The sequence below is a fragment of the Bombus vancouverensis genome, unplaced genomic scaffold, assembly GCF_051014615.1.
Source record: "Bombus vancouverensis nearcticus unplaced genomic scaffold, iyBomVanc1_principal scaffold0045, whole genome shotgun sequence".
NCBI classification, from domain to species: domain Eukaryota; kingdom Metazoa; phylum Arthropoda; class Insecta; order Hymenoptera; family Apidae; genus Bombus; species Bombus vancouverensis.
Window position 1 is genome coordinate 453,173 of NW_027468936.1, and position 8,824 is coordinate 461,996.

Consider the following 8,824-nt stretch of genomic DNA (forward strand, 5'->3'; position numbering starts at 1 on the left):
GTACTTTGGATAACGCTAATCCCGGCGACACACTAAATTTTGAAATCCATACGACTGATTCTACAGAAGCGGGGATTCTACAGCAGCGATTTCGCTTGCACAGTTGTTCATTTAATTTATGAATTGTAAGAAACCTCAAGTATGTCAGAGGACATAGTGATATTGCTACAAAAGCGACTAGACAAATAGAGAGCTACATGTGATTTTATCGTATTTTTTTAACCCTTTCGCTTCGGCAATCCAGTCCGCCGAAGTACTGTCACTGAACGGAAACGCGCGCCAGAAATACGCACAGTGTGCGTGGCTACTGTATATACGTTTTCCTAAGTCTTAAATAATAATAATTCTTGTAAGAACCGTATACGAAATATCGTTTCACTGTCAATGGATTTAGTAGATTTTTTAGCACGAAACAATATACGATTTTGATGTTGTTTCAAGAACGAGTAACTTAAAGAAGTGATTAATCCAGTATGTCAATAAAATCAAGGGAAAATGTTCTGTCGATAACGAAAAAATATATTAATGACCACAGATAGCATTTGTATATGCATCATTTTTGTCAAATTTTGTCTTCCAAACACAACTTTTTAATATTCCTATTTTATCTACTTTTGCTAAAATACATTAAACACATTTCAATACTAAACTAAAGATCTTTAAACTTAAAAATGACTTTTGCTTATTCCCATGTCACAAACAATTGGCTTTAATAATTATCGATCAATACTCTCTTATTCGTAAGCACATCAGCATATTCGATCCATGCAAATTCACGTAAAATGTTACTACTTCCTGCCTTTCGTTACATGTATCTTAATAAATTGTATCTTATTAAATCTTAATAAATATGAGTCTTAATAAAAAGAAGTTACTTTTTACGTAGACCAAACCTAGTTCTATTATTAAGCGCGTAAGCAGATAAGATGAAGATCAAATAGAGGCAAAGCTAAAAAATAACGACTATATATTTTCATGTTTCAGCGTTGAAAACTTATGTGGGTGAAACGCTAGAATTGACTGGAGTTCTTCGACAAGAAATGGGCACTTGTCTTTGCATAGACAGCAACAATGTGCCTCCGACAGTCAGCAAACGTTACTCTCTACAAGTTCACTGTATGTATTATTAAGCGCTTATCATAGAGTTATTATACAAATATATTTGCAATTATCATTCTTATATATTATACAAGGTGAATCAGAACACGTGGAAAATATGGCAGAGGTTGATTCTGAATACTGAAATAAGAAGAAAATTTTATATAACATAATATGCCTAATATGACCATACGTTCCGCTTATAGCTTATTTTGCGATGCTAAACATTACACAGATGAACGATTTCTTGGAAAATAGATAAATCGTGCTGGCCTTATTTCCGGACCAATACGCTCTTCGGATCCGAATCCGTTCGATTATTAAATACGGGGGCGTTTAAAATCTCTTACTTATAAAACGTTAGTTGACGTGACGATCAAAATTTTCGACAAATTCGTGTAAGCTGTTCGAACAAGATGGACGATCTATGACGCGACGCATTCGCGTTTCCGTAGAAACTGGAACTGATCGATTCGAGTAATTTCTCTAAAGATAGGTAAGAAAGTACTGTGACACAAAGCAAGCGTCTACTCGAAAACGTTTATACGAAATTTTCTTCTTATTTTAATGCGCTGAATCAGCCCCTGCTTGCCTGGAAGCCGTACTTTCCACATGTCTCGAACTCTATCATACCGATCCACTAGGTAAACAAAATAAAAGCCTGCCAAGCACTGTGGCGGCACGGGCCACGGAACTTTTCAACGGCTCCGGATGCAAAGCGCGACGCCGCCAAAGCGCAACACCGACGTGCCCAATGTACCATCGATATCTTCACACTCTTTCCGCCGAATTCTCGGAAGAGCATACAGCTCGGAAGAGCTACGATATCGATGGGCTACGAAGGGAAGAATCTGCGCGATCCGAAACAAAAGCACAGGCAGTCTGTCTTACGCCATTAAATGCGTAACTCCTCGGTATTATTTGCATAGCAACGCGTCGAATGATCTCTCGGTGTCTATCGTTATTTGTTAGTTGTTACCAATTGTCTGTTAAGTGTAATTGTTAATTGTTAATTGTTAACTCTGATTGTTGATTAGTTCTAAATAAGCTATTGTTCGTTAAAAACACCAAGAGTAGTTCCTTACGCACCTATCACCATACCACCTCAGCACGAACGCCGTATAGATTGTTTTCACCTGTTCGATTCGTGCTAGATTTGACTAAAATACTCATGCGAAGTTATTGAACATATAAAATCCGAATTAACATCCAGTTTTCAACAACCTGTCTAAAGATACCGCTCACAAACAAGCTATCATTTCTTGAAACAAATATATAAGATTTATTTACGTTATCAATTTTGTCGTGTGTCGAAATACAGCCCACTCAAAACATTCTATGGACCAAACGAAAAAATTGTTGACATTGATTGTCAACAAGTCCTACAAACTAGGATCTTTCATATTTCTTTCGCTTTTGATAATTAGACACAACCTCCCGCTAGCCGATGAGTCATTCTGCTATATTTGGCTTATCCTTTGTTATTATACAAATTACTGCCATTGTTCACGGCTGATCTACTAATTCGTTTGGTGACTAGACACTACGTTAGATATTTTAATCAAATAAACTCATAATTGTATCGATAAAATACTTCCTATCAGTACAATATATGATCCAAAATTTAAACATCCTGCTTCAGGGCGACATATCCAGTGAATTAACGGCGCCTGAACAATCCCTTAAAACGGGTAAATCTATAACTTTATTATCTAATTTCAACCTAATATCCACAAACTGATCAACATAATTTCACTATGCCCAAAAAGAATCGCCTTGCAAATGATATCGATATTTACGACATTTCTTTGCTATATTAATATAGTATTATTTGTTATAGATCCAGACCACCGACCTCGACCAGGGCTATCAAAATTCGCCTTCGTCATGGCCAATAACCAATATAATATTAACTACGATGGAAACTGTCATTGTTAATTTAACACTAGCTATCGCTGCTATAATACGAATAGCCTGTATACATATTAAATAAACTGTAATAAATAACTTATTATTTTTAAATACACCCTGTCTTATTTATCTACACCTTCCTTTGTCTTACGTCCACCCTGACCTACGCATTGTCACGTAAAATTCGTGATAAAAAAGGATTTTTGCAATCCACTAGCGATAAAAAGTTCGCGTACAAGGTAAATAGCGGGCAAAAGAACGGTATAAAGCATAGAGTGTAGAGTATAGTAGCATTGCAGAAAAAGAAAAATCAACAGCTTGCTCGGTCATTGCGCAGCAACAGATCGAGCAACGATACAAATGATCATGGAAGTGCGTTTCTGCTTCCCGGTCTGTTCGAACTATGACGATTTGTCTTTCTGATTTTTCCGACTCGACCGTTGCACCGTTCACTCGACCATCGACCATAAATTGTTTCGAATTTTCTAGAGAACGGACACTTGAAACTACGTGCTTGCGGTACATTCGATAGCCAGAACAGAGGGATCCTTCGTGAGCCTGTTTTCGTCCTGCGAGACGAGCAAATTATTAGAAATTTCCTGATGCAATTGTACGCGGTTTTATGCAACTTTGATTATACACGTGAACGATATTTGGCACAGAGGAGTAACATTTTCGGGGTAACATTTGCGCACTAATAGGTTCCCACGTAGCTAAAATAAAGCAAAAGTTGCGCGAAATTAACGGATGACAATTGAGAAATTTCTTGGGTGATCTACGTTTATTACGAAATGGTTGGATGCGAGAATCGATATCTGGTAGCATCTAAGTTGTCCGAGAGAGTTTCACGATAAAGGAACAGATCTCTGCCGATACTCTCTATCCGACTATCGTAGCAGATTTGCGTACTTTTGCAAGGTTCTCCAAATTAATACAAATTTCTAACTACCGTAACATCGAGATATTATACATCGTAAGGCAAAGTTAAGGAGAGTGGCGATGACCTCGGAAACGCGAAAAATATCTCAGAAGATAGAATTTTGGTGGCGCGAAGGACAAATGTTCGTGATGGTTTTTGCCAATAGCGATTCTGATTCTCCCTTGACGTGTCTGCTCGGCGCCACTTCCGGCATCGTGACAACCACCGTAAGCCCTAGGACACCCTTACAGCCTCCTTTACATCGCATATGCCCTTCTCGCTGTTGATGAAAATCCAATTTGTGAAATTAGACGTTTGCTCGCTTTGAGACAAAGTAAACCGCGTTTCTCACAGGTGTTCGGCAGATGGCGATGATGAGATATATAGTGCAACAAAGTGAAATTTTACGCGCGTAAATCTAACAGGATTATAATGTAACAGAAGCACAACAAAGAGGAAACTTGTGATGAAAAAGGAAGAATATATTACCAAGGAAACTCTTTTGCTCCATTTTCTTTCGTAGAATTATATTTCACTTGCGAGTATTATAGCAGGTCTGCCTTTGATACAAAAATCATAAAAGGTTTACGTATCTGCACGTATATTTACGCTGTATGAACGACACTCGAGTATTACACGCATGCATTATCGACAAATAGATCCACGTTCGAGATAAGAGTTCCTCTTTGATACTTTCTTATGGTATAAATAACGAGAAATTATCAGGAAGTATGTTACAGTGAAACTGCTCGTACTTCGTTACTTTTACTCGCATGTATGACACCTACAACGATATTCTTTGTTGAATCAATAAATAAAAGCGCTCCCCAGCGTACATACAAGACTAGATCTTGAAATATAAGAATCGACGTAACAATAAGACTAAAAAAGTTCGAAATGAAAGTAATTATGTATATTCGATATATCTTTGGTAATCATTTCTTTAATCTCCTTCTTTGATCCAGTATCCATATTTAAAATCTACGAATAAATGATATATATTTAATATATACATTAAACTATACTTTTTAATAATACATACCATAATTTAATATTATGGTTGAAATTATGACGTATATAGCAATTAATACATACACATGTGTTTAGTTCTATTAACTTAGAAGCACATGTAAATTAAAAAAAATATATATATATATGAAACAATAATAAAATAATGAAGTAACATTGAGAATAGAATCTAGTTTAATTACACATATATACCCTTTTAATAATTCCGTTCTTATAAATTTTATTAAATTTACAGTGAAGCTTACAATTACACTAATGCCAATGAATATTAACGTATGCGTTTATTATTACACTAAATAAAAATGAAAGTAATGCAATGAAAAATACAATATACCTTAATGGAAATAAAATAAGTAAATAGCGAAGTATTTATTAATATTATTATATAGCATTATATTATATTATTATAATATTTATTAATATTTACTTACCTTTTACGTTTGCACAAAAACTATAAAATTTTAAATATAAAGAGAGATTTATAACAGAGATAAAGCAAGTCACAGAAATTAGTGTCTTTCAATGGCAAAAATGCGTTAAAGGAAGTGAAACGATAATCTCCGTCTCGCGTCACAAGCGGAACTGTGTCAGTTTTGCTCCTTGAAAGTACACGTAGCGGTACATGAGCTAGAGAACATTTCAAATCATGTTGTTGTTTTTTTGCTTCGGAGTATCAAGATCGTGAGGACATACATAATATATTAATAAATAAACTCCGGGCAAAACAATGTCGCCGTTACGTTACCGTCGAACCGTCGAACAAAGACGAATTTGAATTCTCCGACTCTCCCCCGATCTGTTTATACTATACCAGTTTAAACGGACGCAATCGTAAGGAGTTCACGAGAGTTATGGATCAGTATCTACGAGTATCTACCGTCTTTGCGAACATTATCTATAATTATTTATTTAATCATTTGAAAATATACTTGAAGGTTTCAACAACGAGCAATCTTGTCTAATAAATCTCACGATCAACCATCCTCTACACACAAGTCCTCTGAAAACATAACGACTTTTCAGTTCAATTTGAATCGTTGCGTTCAACGCCATCAGGGTGTCCTGCATAACGCGGGCATCCGACTAGGTGCTGATACCACATACAAGAACAAATCGAATATGTGAAATAAAGCTTTTTAGCTTAAGGTCCCGTTTTGAAAAAAATACAGTTTGAACGTGTTCGGTTGGCAATTGGCTTAATACACGCGTATGATAAATAATAAGATTTATTACATGATTTTACAAAATTTGTTAAAATTGATTAAGAAGTTACTTTCAAGAAGTAATATTTACATAATTGTAAATTGAACCCTATGTTTAACAAAATTAGGCATTCTTAAGTATTTGTTATTGTAAATTACTATTATGCTTCGCCAAGTGTGATTGGCTATTTCTGGAACACAGCGTCCATCGATGTCTTCAATGAAAGAACATAAGTTTAATAACCTAACTTATCGACGAAATAAATCCCTGGCCCCCGGGTACCGTGTTAGGAAGCTTCCGTGGTAATTCTTTTAAAAGCAATTAACGAGTGATCTGTTCGCGAATTATTGTATTGTATTATATATTATGTGGCATCATGATATCATAAGAAATACAAGTCACTATGATTTCTTCGTACTATTTCACAGATGGAGTGTGCAAATTTGACTTTACAATGAACAAAGTCAAACGTGACAATGACAAAATTGTATGTGGCAAAACTGGATACCTCAATGTTATACAGTGTGTCAAGAAAGTGTTTGTTGTCATCTTATGTCTTTGGGAGGTAATTCTACACCTTCGGATTTGCGAAGATCTGTTGAAAAAGAGGATCACAAAATTGACCTCGAGCATTCTATTGCACGTATTGCGTGTTTGTGCGCGTATTTATCCATCGATGTATTGCAAAGAACAGTTTGTCCAATAGGGGTTTCACACGCAGCAGTGGGAAAAATAATACTCTCACCCTGAGAGAATTGACCGGCGAGGGCGCGGCAGAGGCCATGGAAGCGCTTCGGTGAGGTGCGCTAGGTCCGTCGCAAATCTGCCCGGCAGGGGAACCGGATTGTCTGGCACGGCGGCTCCGGCGACGAGGAGCGGTGTAACGTGGCCGCATATCGCTCCATTAGGGGGTGTATTGAGCGCGGAGGGGGTGTATCCCTCACACCAGTTCCCGGGCTCCTCTAGATCGCTGCCGGGACGGTCATCGTGGAGGTTTTAGTCCGTTGGCGTCTGCCACTACCACGCCGCTTTTTCCCAGAAGCGACCTGGTGTCCGTGCGGATTTCCTCCACGTTAATAAAAAAAAAAAAAAGTGGGAAAAATAATACGCCAAAAAGGTGTACGTTATAAGGTTCGCCGTGTGCGAAATTATGTCGTTTGACGAATATTCGATGGTTAGCCGCTAAGAAAATTATAACGCAATCCTTGGAAATATCTTGTTTACGGATGAGAGCGATTCTTCCGATAGCAATATTCTCGATCGTCAGACTGCCAGGATTTAGGCTTGTGAAAGTTCTCACATTATGATACAATGATACAGAGATTCAAGCAGGCTCGAGCAAGTTTGATTTATTATTATATTATTTATATATATATATATATATATATATATATATATATATAAATAATATATATATATATATATATATAATATATATATATATATATATAATATATATATATATATAAATAATATAATATATATTATATATATATATATATATATATATATATATATATATATATATATATATATATATGTCGGGTTAACATTAGAATTTAAGGCGTGTAACGATTCTTCGTTTGAATTAGCTATCGTTTTATGAAACAGAGATTATATTTACGCGAATATACAAGATTTTACAAAATATTATGAGTATTGAGTTTAATGAATGATAAGATTAACAAATGATAAGATTAACAAATGATAAGTTTAACTAATGATTCCAAACGAATCCACGGTCAACGGGATAACTCTTTATTATGCGTAGAATAATTTTAAACACAAAATACAATTGCTGAGACACTCGGTAAATTGCTCGATGTATCACTTTCCAAGGCGATCACACGAATGAATATCTGATGAAAATCTTTTTCGCTATACGACTGCATTTGTTTGTTATATGCTCGCTGGAGACATCGAGAAGGTTCCAATCGTTGTTGCTAGGCAATTTCTGTCAAAAGTTTGTTGTATACTCTTTGGAAACATCGAGAAAGATCCAAACGCCGATACTAGGCAGTTTCTGTCTGGAGATTGATTCCTAATACAACGTGTGTCCCATTATATCAGCATCTCCAAAGTACAATTCTATGTGATTTCTAGGGAGAACAATACAACCGATCCACACCTTCGTCAGGCAAAACGTTTATCCCGTGACCGTGGCTACGTTCGGCGACCAGTTGTCACCTCGAACCCACTTTCGCTTTCACAAATGTCAAACAATTACAAATGACAATTGCTTAATTACAGTTATGATAAAATCTAGGCTAAAGCATTAGAAGGCTTCCTCAAAATTGCAAAGGGAAGGCTCCGGTTTTCCTTTCATCTCCGACATATATAATAATCTGTTAATAGCAGCGTTCTCTTCATGTTAACTACCCTCATTATCCCAAAAGAAATAAGGGATTGAACGATTCGTGGCGTCGATTAGTCAATCGTAACGGGAATTTACGATTCCCGTTGGCGCACTTCCTCGAGATCGCGTCTCCCCACGAACGTGCGAATTTACATATTTAACAATATATATATGGCGGGTTAATGTTGAAATTTTGGGTGTTTGGGCGTTAATTTTAGTTTCTTTACATTTTTTTCCTTTAGGAATACCTGCACTTTATCATTTATGGAAGTTTTGTTAACAGAAACGAAAAATTTAGAAAAGATATG